General features: G+C 37.5%; 3 non-coding genes across 3 annotated transcripts; all 3 read right to left on the bottom strand.

Annotated features, from left to right (window-relative positions):
* Nucleotides 1–4,052: 4,052 nt before the first annotated feature.
* Nucleotides 4,053–4,124, bottom strand: trnaq-cug (transfer RNA glutamine (anticodon CUG)). The gene has a single exon. It is a non-coding gene; the product is annotated as a tRNA-Gln (tRNA).
* Nucleotides 4,125–11,240: 7,116 nt separating this feature from the next.
* On the bottom strand, nt 11,241–11,312 carry trnaq-cug (transfer RNA glutamine (anticodon CUG)). Its single transcript has one exon. It is a non-coding gene; the product is annotated as a tRNA-Gln (tRNA).
* Nucleotides 11,313–14,111: 2,799 nt separating this feature from the next.
* Nucleotides 14,112–14,183, bottom strand: trnaq-cug (transfer RNA glutamine (anticodon CUG)). Its single transcript has one exon. It is a non-coding gene; the product is annotated as a tRNA-Gln (tRNA).
* Nucleotides 14,184–17,794: the final 3,611 nt, after the last annotated feature.

Below are 17,794 nucleotides of genomic sequence, written 5' to 3'. Positions count from 1 at the left end.
CTCTGACAATTTAAAATGAAAACTGCTTACTAAGCATTACACTGTGGAAACTTCAAAACAAACCTTCTTCCTTATAGCTGATTTCAGAGTCCACAATGCTTACCTTTACTCCATAACCAACAAGACAACATGTTTGTACTGGTGGCTTCAGAATTCAGACCTTTCCATTATAAAATTGATAGGTTTGGTTTTATGTTGTCTCAGAAACAAGGTAATAGGGACTTCAACAGGTTCCACTGAGAGTCAAACTCAGATGACTGGATTCAGAGTCCAGAGTGTTAACCATTACACCATGGAAGCTTAACCAAACAACTGGGTGGCCTGCATTGCTGGATTCAGAATGAATTGCTTGTCCCAGTACCTAATGGAAGGAACAAAAATGAAGTGTGATGTCTTCGTTTATTGATGGTGAATCACTTATCTGACGAGAAATCTCTTTATCTTAATGCCATCTATGCTAGGATAATCAGCATTTAGTTTTCCAAAATCACAGGCATTTAAGAATTCCTCACAAAAGGTTAATCGAATCTGATCCATCAATACAGGCTGCAGCCATTAAAAAAACTTGCTACCAGAAAGTACCTGCGAGCTGAATTGAACAACAAGCATTCAATAGGTTCCACCAAGAGTTGAACTGGGATCACCAGAAAGAAAGACCAGATTGCTAACTATTACACCACAGACACAAGCAAAAAATGCTTTTGCTCTTCTTGTATTGATGTAATCACAACCGCAGGTGTATACTGTTACATCAAGCAAAACAACAAAAATATGTTTTGTGTCTTCTTTATCGCTGGACTCAGTGTCCGCAGTACTTGCAAATATATTATACAAACATTTAAAATATCTTTTGTGTCTTTACTTTTGCCGGATTCAGTGTCAAGCCTGCTTACAATCACAATCTGCAAACAACAAATCGAGGAATATTGTCTTGTGTTTCACTGGATTCAGAGTCCACAGTGCTTTCAATTCCATCATAAAACAAATCCAAAAATGTTTTGTCTTCTGTATTGCTAGATTCAGAGGGCAGAGTGCTTTCTATATATCACATCTGTCTTTTTTTTGTAAGACATGAGTTCCTTTTATATAACTTTATCTTGTCCAACATCATCAGGACACAGATTGGCAAGGCATTGATCTAATTATGGCAACAACTGCTTTGTCTCATGTTTGTAATCTGTATATGGCAGAGTGCTTTCCATATATCACATCTACTGTCTTTTTTTTTGTAAGACATGATTTGGTAGGTTTACCTTAATTAAGCACCTGGGTGGCCTGTATTGCTGGATTCAGAATGAATTGCTTATCCCAGTACCTAATGGAAGGAACAAAAATGAAGTGTGATGTCTTCGTTTATTGATGGTGAATCACTTATCTGACGAGAAATCTCTTTAGCTTAATGCCATCTATGCTAGGATAATCAGCATTTAGTTTTCCAAAATCACAGGCATTTAAGAATTCCTCACAAAAGGTTAATCGAATCTGATCCATCAATACAGGCTGCAGCAATTAAAAAAACTTGCTAACAGAAAGTACCTGCGAGCTGAAATGAACAACAAGCATTCAATAGGTTCCACCAAGAGTTGAACTGGGATCACCAGAAACAAAGACCAGATTGCTAACTATTACACCACAGAAACAACAAAAAAATGCTTTTGCTCTTCTTGTATTGATGTAATCACAACCGCAGGTGTATACTGTTACATCAAGCAAAACAACAAAAATATGTTTCGTGTCTTCTGTATCGCTGGATTCAGTGTCCGTAGTACTTGCAAATATATTATACAAATGTTTAAAATATCTTTTGTGTCTTTACTTTTGCCGGATTCAGTGTCAAGCCTGCTTACAATCCCAATCTGCAAACAACAAATCGAGCCTTATTGTCTTGTGTTTCACTGGATTCAGAGTCCACAGTCCTTTCAATTCCATCATAAAACAAATCCAAAAATGTTTTGTCTTCTGTATTGCTAGATTCAGAGGGCAGAGTGCTTTCTATATATCACATCTGTCTTTTTTTGTAAGACATGAGTTCCTTTTATATAACTTTATCTTGTCCAACATCATCAGGACACAGATTGGCAAGGCATTGACCTAATTTTGGCAACAACTGCTTTGTCTCATGTTTGTAATCCGTATATGGCAGAGTGCTTTCCATATATCACATCTCCTGTCTTTTTTTTGTAAGACATGATTTGGTAGGTTTACCTTGTCCAGCATCATCAGCACACAGATTGGCAAGGCATTGACCTAATTGTGGCAACAACTGCTTTGTCTCATGTTTGTAATCTGGTCAAGTGACAGACATTTTTGCCATTTACAATAAATTGTAGCAAGAAAACCCATATAATCTCAAAATGTCAGCCAGGTTTAGAAAGGTGCCACGGAGGCATGACCTCTGACAATTAAAATGAAAAGTGCTTACTAAGCATTACACTGTGGAAACTTCAAAAGAACCCTTTTTCCTTATAGCTGATTTCAGAGTCCACAATGCTTACCTTTACTCCATAACCAACAAGACAACATGTTTGTACTGGTGGCTTCAGAATCCAGACCTTTCCATTATGAAAATAATAGGTTTGGTTTTATATTATCTCAGAAACAAGGACTTCAACAGGTTCCACTAAGAGTCAAACTCAGATGACTGGATTCAGAGTCCAGAGTGCTAACCATTACACCATGGAACCTTAACCAAGCAACTGGGTGGCCTGCATTGCTGGATTCAGAATGAATTGCTTGTCCCAGTACCTAATGGAAGGAACAAAAATGAAGTGTGATGTCTTCATTTATTGATGGTGAATCACTTATCTGAAGAGAAATCTCTTTAGCTTAATGCCATCTATGCTAGGATAATCAGCATTTAGTTTTCCAAAATCACAGGCATTTAAGAATTCCTCACAAAAGGTTAATCGAATCTGATCCATCAATACAGGCTGCAGCAATTAAAAAAACTTGCTACCAGAAAGTACCTGCGAGCTGAAATGAACAACAAGCATTCAATAGGTTCCACCAAGAGTTGAACTGGGATCACCAGAAACAAAGACCAGATTGCTAACTATTACACCACAGAAACAACAAAAAAATGCTTTTGCTCTTCTTGTATTGATGTAATCACAACCGCAGGTGTATACTGTTACATCAAGCAAAACAACAAAAATATGTTTCGTGTCTTCTGTATCGCTGGATTCAGTGTCCGTAGTACTTGCAAATATATTATACAAATGTTTAAAATATCTTTTGTGTCTTTACTTTTGCCGGATTCAGTGTCAAGCCTGCTTACAATCCCAATCTGCAAACAACAAATCGAGCCTTATTGTCTTGTGTTTCACTGGATTCAGAGTCCACAGTCCTTTCAATTCCATCATAAAACAAATCCAAAAATGTTTTGTCTTCTGTATTGCTAGATTCAGAGGGCAGAGTGCTTTCTATATATCACATCTGTCTTTTTTTTGTAAGACATGAGTTCCTTTTATATAACTTTATCTTGTCCAACATCATCAGGACACAGATTGGCAAAGCATTGACGTAATTTTGGCAAAAACTGCTTTGTCTCATGTTTGTAATCCGTATATGGCAGAGTGCTTTCCATATATCACATCTCCTGTCTTTTTTTTGTAAGACATGATTTGGTAGGTTTACCTTGTCCAGCATCATCAGCACACAGATTGGCAAGGCATTGACCTAATTGTGGCAACAACTGCTTTGTCAAATGTTTTTAATCTGGTCAAGTGACAGACATTTTTGCCATTTACAATAAGTTGTAGCAAGAAAACCCATATAATCTCAAAATGTCAGCCAGGCTTAGAAAGCTGCCACGGAGGCATGACCTCTGACAATTTAAAATGAAAACTGCTTACTAAGCATTACACTGTGGAAACTTCAAAACAAACCTTCTTCCTTATAGCTGATTTCAGAGTCCACAATGCTTACCTTTACTCCATAACCAATAAGACAACATGTTTGTACTGGTGGCTTCAGAATCCAGACCTTTCCATTATGAAATTAATAGGTTTGGTTTTATATTATCTCAGAAACAAGGTAACAGGGACTTCAACGGATTCCACTGAGAGTCGAACTCAGATGACTGGATTCAGAGTCCAGAGTGCTAACCATTACACCATGGAACCTTAACAAAGCAACTGGGTGTCCTGCATTGCTGGATTCAGAATGAATTGCTTATCCCAGTACCTAATGGAAGGAACAAAAATGAAGTGTGATGTCTTCGTTTATTGATGGTGAATCACTTATCTGACGAGAAATCTCTTTAGCTTAATGCCATCTATGCTAGGATAATCAGCATTTAGTTTTCCAAAATCACAGGCATTTAAGAATTCCTCACAAAAGGTTAATCGAATCTGATCCATCAATACAGGCTGCAGCCATTAAAAAAACTTGCTACCAGAAATTACCTGCGAGCTGAAATGAACAACAAGCATTCAATAGGTTCCACCAAGAGCTGAACTGGGATCACCAGAGACAAAGCCCAGATTGCTAACTATTACACCACAGACACGACAAAAAAATGCTTTTGCTCTTCTTGTATTGATGTAATCACAACCGCAGGTGTATACTGTTACATCAAGCAAAACAACAAAAATATGTTTTGTGTCTTCTTTATCGCTGGACTCAGTGTCCGCAGTACTTGCAAATATATTATACAAACATTTAAAATATCTTTTGTGTCTTTACTTTTGCCGTATTCAGTGTCAAGCCTGCTTACAATCACAATCTGCAAACAACAAATCGAGCCATATTGTCTTGTGTTTCACTGGATTCAGAGTCCACAGTGCTTTCAATTCCATCATAAAACAAATCCAAAAATGTTTTGTCTTCTGTATTGCTAGATTCAGAGGGCAGAGTGCTTTCTATATATCACATCTGTCTTTTTTTTGTAAGACATGAGTTCCTTTTATATAACTTTATCTTGTCCAACATCATCAGGACAAAGATTGGCAAGGCATTGATCTAATTGTGGCAACAACTGCTTTGTCTCATGTTTGTAATCTGTATATGGCAGAGTGCTTTCCATATATCACATCTCCTGTCTTTTTTTTGTAAGACATGATTTGGTAGGTTTACCTTGTCCAGCATCATCAGCACACAGATTGGCAAGGCATTGACCTAATTGTGGCAACAACTGCTTTGTCAAATGTTTTTAACCTGGTCAAGTGACAGACATTTTTGCCATTTACAATAAGTTGTAGCAAGAAAACCCATATAATCTGAAAATGTCTGCCAGGTTTAGAAAGCTGCCACGGAGGCATGACCTCTGACAATTAAAATGAAAAGTGCTTACTAAGCATTACACTGTGGAAACTTCAAAACAAACCTTCTTCCTTATAGCTGATTTCAGAGTCCACAATGCTTACCTTTACTCCATAACCAATAAGACAACATGTTTGTACTGGTGGCTTCAGAATCCAGACCTTTCCATTATGAAAATAATAGGCTTGGTTTTATATTATCTCAGAAACAAGGTAACATGGACTTCAGCAGGTTCCACTGAGAGTCAAACTCAGATGACTGGATTCAGAGTCTAGAGTGCTAACCATTACACCATGGAACCTTAACCAAACAACTGGGTGGCCTGCATTGCTGGATTCAGAATGAATTGCTTGTCCCAGTACCTAATGGAAGGAACAAAAATGAAGTGTGATGTCTTCGTTTATTGATGGTGAATCACTTATCTGACGAGAAATCTCTTTAGCTTAATGCCATCTATGCTAGGATAATCAGCATTTAGTTTTCCAAAATCACAGGCATTTAAGAATTCCTCACAAAAGGTTAATCGAATCTGATCCATCAATACAGGCTGCAGCCATTAAAAAAACTTGCTACCAGAAATTACCTGCGAGCTGAAATGAACAACAAGCATTCAATAGGTTCCACCAAGAGCTGAACTGGGATCACCAGAGACAAAGCCCAGATTGCTAACTATTACACCACAGACACGACAAAAAAATGCTTTTGCTCTTCTTGTATTGATGTAATCACAACCGCAGGTGTATACTGTTACATCAAGCAAAACAACAAAAATATGTTTTGTGTCTTCTTTATCGCTGGACTCAGTGTCCGCAGTACTTGCAAATATATTATACAAACATTTAAAATATCTTTTGTGTCTTTACTTTTGCCGTATTCAGTGTCAAGCCTGCTTACAATCACAATCTGCAAACAACAAATCGAGCCATATTGTCTTGTGTTTCACTGGATTCAGAGTCCACAGTGCTTTCAATTCCATCATAAAACAAATCCAAAAATGTTTTGTCTTCTGTATTGCTAGATTCAGAGGGCAGAGTGCTTTCTATATATCACATCTGTCTTTTTTTTGTAAGACATGAGTTCCTTTTATATAACTTTATCTTGTCCAACATCATCAGGACAAAGATTGGCAAGGCATTGATCTAATTGTGGCAACAACTGCTTTGTCTCATGTTTGTAATCTGTATATGGCAGAGTGCTTTCCATATATCACATCTCCTGTCTTTTTTTTGTAAGACATGATTTGGTAGGTTTACCTTGTCCAGCATCATCAGCACACAGATTGGCAAGGCATTGACCTAATTGTGGCAACAACTGCTTTGTCAAATGTTTTTAATCTGGTCAAGTGACAGACATTTTTGCCATTTACAATAAGTTGTAGCAAGAAAACCCATATAATCTGAAAATGTCTGCCAGGTTTAGAAAGCTGCCACGGAGGCATGACCTCTGACAATTAAAAGGAAAAGTGCTTACTAAGCATTACACTGTGGAAACTTCAAAACAAACCTTCTTCCTTATAGCTGATTTCAGAGTCCACAATGCTTACCTTTACTCCATAACCAATAAGACAACATGTTTGTACTGGTGGCTTCAGAATCCAGACCTTTCCATTATGAAAATAATAGGCTTGGTTTTATATTATCTCAGAAACAAGGTAACATGGACTTCAGCAGGTTCCACTGAGAGTCAAACTCAGATGACTGGATTCAGAGTCTAGAGTGCTAACCATTACACCATGGAACCTTAACCAAACAACTGGGTGGCCTGCATTGCTGGATTCAGAATGAATTGCTTATCCCAGTACCTAATGGAAGGAACAAAAATGAAGTGTGATGTCTTCGTTTATTGATGGTGAATCACTTATCTGACGAGAAATCTCTTTAGCTTAATGCCATCTATGCTAGGATAATCAGCATTTAGTTTTCCAAAATCACAGGCATTTAAGAATTCCTCACAAAAGGTTAATCGAATCTGATCCATCAATACAGGCTGCAGCCATTAAAAAAACTTGCTACCAGAAAATACCTGCGAGCTGAAATGAACAACAAGCATTCAATAGGTTCCACCAACAGTTGAACTGGGATCACCAGAGACAAAGACCAGATTGCTAACTATTACACCACAGAAACAACAAAAAAATGCTTTTACTCTTCTTGTATTGATGTAATCACAACCACAGGTGTATACTGTTACATCAAGCAAAACAACAAATATATGTTTTGTGTCTTCTCTATCGCTGGACTCAGTGTCCGTAGTACTTGCAAATATATTATACAAATGTTTAAAATATCTTTTGTGTCTTTACTTTTGCCGGATTCAGTGTCAAGCCTGTTTACAATCCCAATCTGCAAACAACAAATCGAGCCTTATTGTCTTGTGATTCACTGGATTCAGAGTCCACAGTGCTTTCAATTCCATCATAAAACAAATCCAAAAATGTTTTGTCTTCTGTATTGCTAGATTCAGAGGGCAGAGTGCTTTCTATATATCACATCTGTCTTTTTTTTGTAAGACATGAGTTCCTTTTATATAACTTTATCTTGTCCAACATCATCAGGACACAGATTGGCAAGGCATTGACCTAATTTTGGCAAAAACTGCTTTGTCTCATGTTTGTAATCCGTATATGGCAGAGTGCTTTCCATATATCACATCTCCTGTCTTTTTTTTGTAAGACATGATTTGGTAGGTTTACCTTGTCCAGCATCATCAGCACACAGATTGGCAAGGCATTGACCTAATTGTGGCAACAACTGCTTTGTCTCATGTTTTTAATCTGGTCAAGTGACAGACATTTTTGCCATTTACAATAAGTTGTAGCAAGAAAACCCATATAATCTCAAAATGTCAGCCAGGTTTAGAAAGCTGCCACGGAGGCATGACCTCTGACAATTTAAAATGAAAACTGCTTACTAAGCATTACACTGTGGAAACTTCAAAACAAACCTTCTTCCTTATAGCTGATTTCAGAGTCCACAATGCTTACCTTTACTCCATAACCAACAAGACAACATGTTTGTACTGGTGGCTTCAGAATTCAGACCTTTCCATTATAAAATTGATTTTGTGTTGTCTCAGAAACAAGGTAATAGGGACTTCAACAGGTTCCACTGAGAGTCAAACTCAGATGACTGGATTCAGAGTCCAGAGTGCTAACCATTACACCATGGAAGCTTAACCAAACAACTGGGTGGCCTGCATTGCTGGATTCAGAATGAATTGCTTGTCCCAGTACCTAATGGAAGGAACAAAAATGAAGTGTGATGTCTTCGTTTATTGATGGTGAATCACTTATCTGAAGAGAAATCTCTTTAGCTTAATGCCATCTATGCTAGGATAATCAGCATTTAGTTTTCCAAAATCACAGGCATTTAAGAATTCCTCACAAAAGGTTAATCGAATCTGATCCATCAATACAGGCTGCAGCAATTAAAAAAACTTGCTACCAGAAAGTACCTGCGAGCTGAAATGAACAACAAGCATTCAATAGGTTCCACCAAGAGTTGAACTGGGATCACCAGAAACAAAGACCAGATTGCTAACTATTACACCACAGAAACAACAAAAAAATGCTTTTGCTCTTCTTGTATTGATGTAATCACAACCGCAGGTGTATACTGTTACATCAAGCAAAACAACAAAAATATGTTTCGTGTCTTCTGTATCGCTGGATTCAGTGTCCGTAGTACTTGCAAATATATTATACAAATGTTTAAAATATCTTTTGTGTCTTTACTTTTGCCGGATTCAGTGTCAAGCCTGCTTACAATCCCAATCTGCAAACAACAAATCGAGCCTTATTGTCTTGTGTTTCACTGGATTCAGAGTCCACAGTCCTTTCAATTCCATCATAAAACAAATCCAAAAATGTTTTGTCTTCTGTATTGCTAGATTCAGAGGGCAGAGTGCTTTCTATATATCACATCTGTCTTTTTTTTGTAAGACATGAGTTCCTTTTATATAACTTTATCTTGTCCAACATCATCAGGACACAGATTGGCAAGGCATTGACCTAATTTTGGCAACAACTGCTTTGTCTCATGTTTGTAATCCGTATATGGCAGAGTGCTTTCCATATATCACATCTCCTGTCTTTTTTTTGTAAGACATGATTTGGTAGGTTTACCTTGTCCAGCATCATCAGCACACAGATTGGCAAGGCATTGACCTAATTGTGGCAACAACTGCTTTGTCAAATGTTTTTAATCTGGTCAAGTGACAGACATTTTTGCCATTTACAATAAGTTGTAGCAAGAAAACCCATATAATCTCAAAATGTCAGCCAGGTTTAGAAAGCTGCCACGGAGGCATGACCTCTGACAATTTAAAATGAAAACTGCTTACTAAGCATTACACTGTGGAAACTTCAAAACAAACCTTATTCCTTATAGCTGATTTCAGAGTCCACAATGCTTACCTTTACTCCATAACCAACAAGACCACATGTTTGTACTGGTGGCTTCAGAACTCAGACCTTTCCATTATAAAATTGATAGGTTTGGTTTTATGTTGTCTCAGAAACAAGGTAATAGGGACTTCAACAGGTTCCACTGAGAGTCAAACTCAGATGACTGGATTCAGAGTCCAGAGTGCTAACCATTACACCATGGAAGCTTAACCAAACAACTGGGTGGCCTGCATTGCTGGATTCAGAATGAATTGCTTGTCCCAGTACCTATTGGAAGGAACAAAAATGAAGTGTGATGTCTTCGTTTATTGATGGTGAATCACTTATCTGACGAGAAATCTCTTTAGCTTAATGCCATCTATGCTAGGATAATCAGCATTTAGTTTTCCAAAATCACAGGCATTTAAGAATTCCTCACAAAAGGTTAATCGAATCTGATCCATCAATACAGGCTGCAGCAATTAAAAAAAGTTGCTACCAGAAAGTACCTGCGAGCTGAAATGAACAACAAGCATTCAATAGGTTCCACCAAGAGTTGAACTGGGATCACCAGAAACAAAGACCAGATTGCTAACTATTACACCACAGAAACAACAAAAAAATGCTTTTGCTCTTCTTGTATTGATGTAATCACAACTGCAGGTGTATACTGTTACATCAAGCAAAACAACAAAAATATGTTTCGTGTCTTCTGTATCGCTGGATTCAGTGTCCGTAGTACTTGCAAATATATTATACAAATGTTTAAAATATCTTTTGTGTCTTTACTTTTGCCGGATTCAGTGTCAAGCCTGCTTACAATCCCAATCTGCAAACAACAAATCGAGCCTTATTGTCTTGTGTTTCACTGGATTCAGAGTCCACAGTGCTTTCAATTCCATCATAAAACAAATCCAAAAATGTTTTGTCTTCTGTATTGCTAGATTCAGAGGGCAGAGTGCTTTCTATATATCACATCTGTCTTTTTTTTGTAAGACATGAGTTCCTTTTATATAACTTTATCTTGTCCAACATCATCAGGACACAGATTGGCAAGGCATTGACCTAATTTTGGCAACAACTGCTTTGTCTCATGTTTGTAATCCGTATATGGCAGAGTGCTTTCCATATATCACATCTCCTGTCTTTTTTTTGTAAGACATGATTTGGTAGGTTTACCTTGTCCAGCATCATCAGCACACAGATTGGCAAGGCATTGACCTAATTGTGGCAACAACTGCTTTGTCTCATGTTTGTAATCTGGTCAAGTGACAGACATTTTTGCCATTTACAATAAATTGTAGCAAGAAAACCCATATAATCTCAAAATGTCAGCCAGGTTTAGAAAGGTGCCACGGAGGCATGACCTCTGACAATTAAAATGAAAAGTGCTTACTAAGCATTACACTGTGGAAACTTCAAAAGAACCCTTTTTCCTTATAGCTGATTTCAGAGTCCACAATGCTTACCTTTACTCCATAACCAACAAGACAACATGTTTGTACTGGTGGCTTCAGAATCCAGACCTTTCCACTATGAAAATAACAGGTTTGGTTTTATATTATCTCAGAAACAAGGTAACAGGGACTTCAACAGGTTCCACTGAGAGTCGAACTCAGATGACTGGATTCAGAGTCCAGAGTGCTAACCATTACACCATGGAACCTTAACCAAGCAACTGGGTGTCATGCATTGCTGGATTCAGAATGAATTGCTTATCACAGTACCTAATGGAAGGAACAAAAATGAAGTGTGATGTCTTCGTTTATTGATGGTGAATCACTTATCTGATAAGAAATCTCTTTAGCTTAATGCCATCTATGCTAGGATAATCAGCATTTAGTTTTCCAAAATCACAGGCATTTAAGAATTCCTCACAAAAGGTTAATCGAATCTGATCCATCAATACAGGCTGCAGCCATTAAAAAAACTTGCTACCAGAAAGTACCTGCGAGTTGAAATGAACAACAAGCATTCAATAGGTTCCACCAAGAGCTGAACTGGGATCACCAGAGACAAAGACCAGATTGCTAAGTATTACACCACAGAAACAACAAAAAAATGTTTTTGCTCTTCTTGTATTGATGTAATCACAACCGCAGGTGTATACTGTTACATCAAGCAAAACAACAAATATATGTTTTGTGTCTTCTCTATCGCTGGACTCAGTGTCCGTAGTACTTGCAAATATATTATACAAATGTTTAAAATATCTTTTGTGTCTTTACTTTTGCTGGATTCAGTGTCAAGCCTGCTTACAATCCCAATCTGCAAACAACAAATCGAGCCTTATTGTCTTGTGTTTCACTGGATTCAGAGTCCACAGTGCTTTCAATTCCATCATAAAACAAATCCAAAAATGTTTTGTCTTCTGTATTGCTAGATTCAGAGGGCAGAGTGCTTTCTATATATCACATCTGTCTTTTTTTTGTAAAACATGAGTTCCTTTTATATAACTTTATCTTGTCCAACATCATCAGGACACAGATTGGCAAGGCAATGACCTAATTTTGGCAAAAACTGCTTTGTCTCATGTTTGTAATCCGTATATGGCAGAGTGCTTTCCATATATCACATCTCCTGTCTTTTTTTTGTAAGACATGATTTGGTAGGTTTACCTTGTCCAGCATCATCAGCACACAGATTGGCAAGGCATTGACCTAATTGTGGAAACAACTGCTTTGTCTCATGTTTGTAATCTGGTCAAGTGACAGACATTTTTGCCATTTACAATAAATTGTAGCAAGAAAACCCATATAATCTCAAAATGTCAGCCAGGTTTAGAAAGGTGCCACGGAGGCATGACCTCTGACAATTAAAATGAAAAGTGCTTACTAAGCATTACACTGTGGAAACTTCAAAAGAACCCTTTTTCCTTATAGCTGATTTCAGAGTCCACAATGCTTACCTTTACTCCATAACCAACAAGACAACATGTTTGTACTGGTGGCTTCAGAATCCAGACCTTTCCATTATGAAAATAATAGGTTTGGTTTTATATTATCTCAGAAACAAGGACTTCAACAGGTTCCACTAAGAGTCAAACTCAGATGACTGGATTCAGAGTCCAGAGTGCTAACCATTACACCATGGAACCTTAAGCAAGCAACTGGGTGGCCTGCATTGCTGGATTCAGAATGAATTGCTTGTCCCAGTACCTAATGGAAGGAACAAAAATGAAGTGTGATGTCTTCATTTATTGATGGTGAATCACTTATCTGAAGAGAAATCTCTTTAGCTTAATGCCATCTATGCTAGGATAATCAGCATTTAGTTTTCCAAAATCACAGGCATTTAAGAATTCCTCACAAAAGGTTAATCGAATCTGATCCATCAATACAGGCTGCAGCAATTAAAAAAACTTGCTACCAGAAAGTACCTGCGAGCTGAAATGAACAACAAGCATTCAATAGGTTCCACCAAGAGTTGAACTGGGATCACCAGAAACAAAGACCAGATTGCTAACTATTACACCACAGAAACAACAAAAAAATGCTTTTGCTCTTCTTGTATTGATGTAATCACAACCGCAGGTGTATACTGTTACATCAAGCAAAACAACAAAAATATGTTTCGTGTCTTCTGTATCGCTGGATTCAGTGTCCGTAGTACTTGCAAATATATTATACAAATGTTTAAAATATCTTTTGTGTCTTTACTTTTGCCGGATTCAGTGTCAAGCCTGCTTACAATCCCAATCTGCAAACAACAAATCGAGCCTTATTGTCTTGTGTTTCACTGGATTCAGAGTCCACAGTGCTTTCAATTCCATCATAAAACAAATCCAAAAATGTTTTGTCTTCTGTATTGCTAGATTCAGAGGGCAGAGTGCTTTCTATATATCACATCTGTCTTTTTTTTGTAAGACATGAGTTCCTTTTATATAACTTTATCTTGTCCAACATCATCAGGACACAGATTGGCAAGGCATTGACGTAATTTTGGCAAAAACTGCTTTGTCTCATGTTTGTAATCCGTATATGGCAGAGTGCTTTCCATATATCACATCTCCTGTCTTTTTTTTGTAAGACATGATTTGGTAGGTTTACCTTGTCCAGCATCATCAGCACACAGATTGGCAAGGCATTGACCTAATTGTGGCAACAACTGCTTTGTCAAATGTTTTTAATCTGGTCAAGTGACAGACATTTTTGCCATTTACAATAAGTTGTAGCAAGAAAACCCATATAATCTCAAAATGTCAGCCAGGCTTAGAAAGCTGCCACAGAGGCATGACCTCTGACAATTTAAAATGAAAACTGCTTACTAAGCATTACACTGTGGAAACTTCAAAACAAACCTTCTTCCTTATAGCTGATTTCAGAGTCCACAATGCTTACCTTTACTCCATAACCAATAAGACAACATGTTTGTACTGGTGGCTTCAGAATCCAGACCTTTCCATTATGAAATTAATAGGTTTGGTTTTATATTATCTCAGAAACAAGGTAACAGGGACTTCAACGGATTCCACTGAGAGTCGAACTCAGATGACTGGATTCAGAGTCCAGAGTGCTAACCATTACACCATGGAACCTTAACAAAGCAACTGGGTGTCCTGCATTGCTGGATTCAGAATGAATTGCTTATCCCAGTACCTAATGGAAGGAACAAAAATGAAGTGTGATGTCTTCGTTTATTGATGGTGAATCACTTATCTGACGAGAAATCTCTTTAGCTTAATGCCATCTATGCTAGGATAATCAGCATTTAGTTTTCCAAAATCACAGGCATTTAAGAATTCCTCACAAAAGGTTAATCGAATCTGATCCATCAATACAGGCTGCAGCCATTAAAAAAACTTGCTACCAGAAAGTACCTGCGAGCTGAAATGAACAACAAGCATTCAATAGGTTCCACCAAGAGCTGAACTGGGATCACCAGAGACAAAGACCAGATTGCTAACTATTACACCACAGACACGACAAAAAAATGCTTTTGCTCTTCTTGTATTGATGTAATCACAACAGCAGGTGTATACTGTTACATCAAGCAAAACAACAAAAATATGTTTTGTGTCTTCTTTATCGCTGGACTCAGTGTCCGCAGTACTTGCAAATATATTATAGAAACATTTAAAATATCTTTTGTGTCTTTACTTTTGCCGGATTCAGTGTCAAGCCTGCTTACAATCACAATCTGCAAACAACAAATCGAGCCATATTGTCTTGTGTTTCACTGGATTCAGAGTCCACAGTGCTTTCAATTCCATCATAAAACAAATCCAAAAATGTTTTGTCTTCTGTATTGCTAGATTCAGAGGGCAGAGTGCTTTCTATATATCACATCTGTCTTTTTTTTGTAAGACATGAGTTCCTTTTATATAACTTTATCTTGTCCAACATCATCAGGACAAAGATTGGCAAGGCATTGATCTAATTGTGGCAACAACTGCTTTGTCTCATGTTTGTAATCTGTATATGGCAGAGTGCTTTCCATATATCACATCTCCTGTCTTTTTTTTGTAAGACATGATTTGGTAGGTTTACCTTGTCCAGCATCATCAGCACACAGATTGGCAAGGCATTGACCTAATTGTGGCAACAACTGCTTTGTCAAATGTTTTTAATCTGGTCAAGTGACAGACATTTTTGCCATTTACAATAAGTTGTAGCAAGAAAACCCATATAATCTGAAAATGTCAGCCAGGTTTAGAAAGCTGCCATGGAGGCATGACCTCTGACAATTAAAATGAAAAGTGCTTACTAAGCATTACACTGTGGAAACTTCAAAACAAACCTTCTTCCTTATAGCTGATTTCAGAGTCCACAATGCTTACCTTTACTCCATAACCAATAAGACAACATGTTTGTACTGGAGGCTTCAGAATCCAGACCTTTCCATTATGACAATAATAGGCTTGGTTTTATATTATCTCAGAAACAAGGTAACATGGACTTCAGCAGGTTCCACTGAGAGTCAAACTCAGATGACTGGATTCAGAGTCTAGAGTGCTAACCATTACACCATGGAACCTTAACCAAACAACTGGGTGGCCTGCATTGCTGGATTCAGAATGAATTGCTTATCCCAGTACCTAATGGAAGGAACAAAAATGAAGTGTGATGTCTTCGTTTATTGATGGTGAATCACTTATCTGACGAGAAATCTCTTTAGCTTAATGCCATCTATGCTAGGATAATCAGCATTTAGTTTTCCAAAATCACAGGCATTTAAGAATTCCTCACAAAAGGTTAATCGAATCTGATCCATCAATACAGGCTGCAGCCATTAAAAAAACTTGCTACCAGAAAATACCTGCGAGCTGAAATGAACAACAAGCATTCAATAGGTTCCACCAACAGTTGAACTGGGATCACCAGAGACAAAGACCAGATTGCTAACTATTACACCACAGAAACAACAAAAAAATGCTTTTACTCTTCTTGTATTGATGTAATCACAACCACAGGTGTATACTGTTACATCAAGCAAAACAACAAATATATGTTTTGTGTCTTCTCTATCGCTGGACTCAGTGTCCGTAGTACTTGCAAATATATTATACAAATGTTTAAAATATCTTTTGTGTCTTTACTTTTGCCGGATTCAGTGTCAAGCCTGTTTACAATCCCAATCTGCAAACAACAAATCGAGCCTTATTGTCTTGTGATTCACTGGATTCAGAGTCCACAGTGCTTTCAATTCCATCATAAAACAAATCCAAAAATGTTTTGTCTTCTGTATTGCTAGATTCAGAGGGCAGAGTGCTTTCTATATATCACATCTGTCTTTTTTTTGTAAGACATGAGTTCCTTTTATATAACTTTATCTTGTCCAACATCATCAGGACACAGATTGGCAAGGCATTGACCTAATTTTGGCAAAAACTGCTTTGTCTCATGTTTGTAATCCGTATATGGCAGAGTGCTTTCCATATATCACATCTCCTGTCTTTTTTTTGTAAGACATGATTTGGTAGGTTTACCTTGTCCAGCATCATCAGCACACAGATTGGCAAGGCATTGACCTAATTGTGGCAACAACTGCTTTGTCTCATGTTTTTAATCTGGTCAAGTGACAGACATTTTTGCCATTTACAATAAGTTGTAGCAAGAAAACCCATATAATCTCAAAATGTCAGCCAGGTTTAGAAAGCTGCCACGGAGGCATGACCTCTGACAATTTAAAATGAAAACTGCTTACTAAGCATTACACTGTGGAAACTTCAAAACAAACCTTCTTCCTTATAGCTGATTTCAGAGTCCACAATGCTTACCTTTACTCCATAACCAACAAGACAACATGTTTGTACTGGTGGCTTCAGAATTCAGACCTTTCCATTATAAAATTGATTTTGTGTTGTCTCAGAAACAAGGTAATAGGGACTTCAACAGGTTCCACTGAGAGTCAAACTCAGATGACTGGATTCAGAGTCCAGAGTGTTAACCATTACACCATGGAAGCTTAACCAAACAACTGGGTGGCCTGCATTGCTGGATTCAGAATGAATTGCTTGTCCCAGTACCTAATGGAAGGAACAAAAATGAAGTGTGATGTCTTCGTTTATTGATGGTGAATCACTTATCTGCCGAGAAATCTCTATCTTAATGCCATCTATGCTAGGATAATCAGCATTTAGTTTTCCAAAATCACAGGCATTTAAGAATTCCTCACAAAAGGTTAATCGAATCTGATCCATCAATACAGGCTGCAGCAATTAAAAAAAGTTGCTACCAGAAAGTACCTGCGAGCTGAAATGAACAACAAGCATTCAATAGGTTCCACCAAGAGTTGAACTGGGATCACCAGAAACAAAGACCAGATTGCTAAGTATTACACCACAGAAACAACAAAAAAATGTTTTTGCTCTTCTTGTATTGATTTAATCACAACCGCAGGTGTATACTGTTACATCAAGCAAAACAACAAATATATGTTTTGTGTCTTCTCTATCGCTGGACTCAGTGTCCGTAGTACTTGCAAATATATTATACAAATGTTTAAAATATCTTTTGTGTCTTTACTTTTGCTGGATTCAGTGTCAAGCCTGCTTACAATCCCAATCTGCAAACAACAAATCGAGCCTTATTGTCTTGTGTTTCACTGGATTCAGAGTCCACAGTGCTTTCAATTCCATCATAAAACAAATCCAAAAATGTTTTGTCTTCTGTATTGCTAGATTCAGAGGGCAGAGTGCTTTCTATA

Source organism: Electrophorus electricus, chromosome 5 (genome assembly GCF_041902795.1).
Source record: "Electrophorus electricus isolate QZ-2024a chromosome 5, ASM4190279v1, whole genome shotgun sequence".
Lineage (NCBI taxonomy): Eukaryota > Metazoa > Chordata > Actinopteri > Gymnotiformes > Gymnotidae > Electrophorus > Electrophorus electricus.
The sequence above is the reverse complement of the archived record's forward strand: the minus strand, read 5'-3'. Positions and strand labels throughout refer to the sequence as shown.